This window comes from Eulemur rufifrons, chromosome 8, assembly GCF_041146395.1.
Source record: "Eulemur rufifrons isolate Redbay chromosome 8, OSU_ERuf_1, whole genome shotgun sequence".
In the NCBI taxonomy this organism is placed as follows: Eukaryota; Metazoa; Chordata; class Mammalia; order Primates; family Lemuridae; genus Eulemur; species Eulemur rufifrons.
In genome coordinates this window covers 50027322-50029503 of record NC_090990.1, presented here as the reverse complement: position 1 = coordinate 50029503, position 2182 = coordinate 50027322, and the positions used below count along the sequence as shown (strand labels likewise).

General features: G+C 37.1%; 1 non-coding gene across 1 annotated transcript; it reads left to right on the top strand.

Moving 5' to 3' along the window:
* The first annotated feature begins 1024 nt into the window (after nucleotides 1-1024).
* On the top strand, nucleotides 1025-1131 carry LOC138391020 (U6 spliceosomal RNA). Its single transcript, XR_011234664.1, has one exon. It is a non-coding gene; the product is annotated as a U6 spliceosomal RNA (small nuclear RNA).
* The last annotated feature ends 1051 nt before the right edge of the window (nucleotides 1132-2182 follow it).

Below are 2182 nucleotides of genomic sequence, written 5' to 3'. Positions count from 1 at the left end.
ATCAAATAAAAATATAATCAAAATATTCCTAAGCTCATGCTATGGCCGGAATCAATTGACTTTTCTTTCTCTTTTAAAAATCTAGCTGCTCTCTCCTTGCCTCCACCTTCCTTCCTTCTTTTCAATAAATGGTACCCAATAACTATTTATTGCCAAACACCATTATTGGAAATAGGGATACAACCAAGAACAAAAAAGACAAACAGTCTGCAGTCTTGGAGCTTATATTCTAGAAGGAGGAGATAGATCATAAATAAGTTAGAATAAACAGATAATAAAATTAGTACTTAGTGAAATGAATGAAATAGGCTAGTCTGTTAGAAAGTGACTAGCGGAGAGAAGGTGCTGCTTTAGATTAGATGATCGAGGGAGCCGAGAACGAAAAGGGTGAGAAGGGTCAGCCACCCGAAGAGCTATGAGGAACAGTAACAAGCAAAGAACTGTGAGTGCAGGGACCACAAGGCGAGGACATGTGGCTCTTGAGAAAGAGAAAGAGGCCATTGTGGCTGGAGCTTAGTGACTGATGGGAGGGTGGGAGGAGATGACATTACACAGGTGGGCAGACAGAAGGCCACGTGGGAACTCTTAGGGCAAGGCGAGAAATTTGGATTTCATTAAAAGTGTATTGATTACATGATCCATGTAACCAAAAATATTTGTACCCCCATAATACTTTGAAATAAAAAAAAAATCTTGTATGCCTTAAATATATATAAATTTTTATTTGCCAGTTATACATCTATAAAGCTGGGGAAAAAAAGAAAAAAAGTGTGTTGAAAGACATTAGAAAGATGTTGTTCTCCTATGTTTGCCTTCTCCATCCTCAGATCCCACATGGTTCCAGCCTTTGGTATTCAATATGTAAATATGAGGTAGAGGAAGGCCCACATAAGAAGGCTGGCTTGTTTTTGTCAAGGTAGATCATTGGGTTAAAAGAACTATCATCATTTAATACCATTATCATCCCATATAAAAGAGTATTTTAATACCAGTGAAACAAAAAAGAAAGAAATACATGATCTTCATGCTCGCTTCAGCAGCACATATACTAAAATTAGAACAATACAGAGAAGATTAGCATGGTCCCTGCACAAGGATGACATACAAATTCGTGAAGCATTCCATATTTTTTCTTTTTTTTTTTTTTTTTTGATTTAGCTTTTTTTTTTTTTATTTATTTTTTTTTATTTAATTTTACAGAATCAAAGAGTCTAACAGTATATCTTGTTAGATACAGTATGTCCTCATAATGTATACATTATTTCTTGTACAATGATATGAAATAATATGGGAAATATTCATGATAAATTATTACGTGAACAGTGCAAGTTAAAAACAATAGTTTCATATTTTTTCCCCACCCCCCCTTTCCCGAGTTAGCACCTTCAAGTGTTACCACTCCCCAAACGGTGCGCAATGCACTCATTGTGTAGGCATACCCCCATCCCCTCCCCCACCCCCCACCTCAGTCTGATGTCCAATTGGTGTCGTTTCCAGATTTGTATTTAGGTGATGATCAAGGAAACCAATTTTCTGGTGAGTACATGTGATGCTTGTTTTTCCATTCTTGGGATACTTCACTTAATATAATGGGTTCCAACTCTCTCCAGGAGAACCATAGAGATGTTGTATCTTCATCATTCCTTATAGCTGAGTAGTATTCCATGGTATACATATACCACAGTTTACTAATCCAATCATGTATTGATGGGCATTTGGGTTGTTTCCACATCTTTGCTATTGTGAATTGTGCTGCTATAAACATTTGGGTACACGTGCCTTTGTTACAGAATGACCTTTTTTCCTTTGGGTATATGCCCAGTAATGGGATTGCTGGGTCAAATGGCAGGTCTACTTGAATCTGTTTAAGATACCTCCATAATGCTTTCCACAGGGGTTGCACTAGTTTGCAGTCCCACCAGCAGTGTATTAGTGTTCCTGTCTCTCCACACCCACGCCAACATGTGTTGTTTTGGGTTTTTTTGATAAAGGCCATTCTCACTGGGGTTAAGTGATATCTCATTGTGGTTTTGATTTGCATTTCCCTGATGATTAGAGATGTTGAACACTTTTTCATATGTTTGTTAGCCATTTTTATATCTTCTTTTGAAAAATTTCTATTCATGTCCTTTGCCCACTTTTTGATAGGGTTGCTTGATTTTTTCTTGCTGATTTTCCTGAG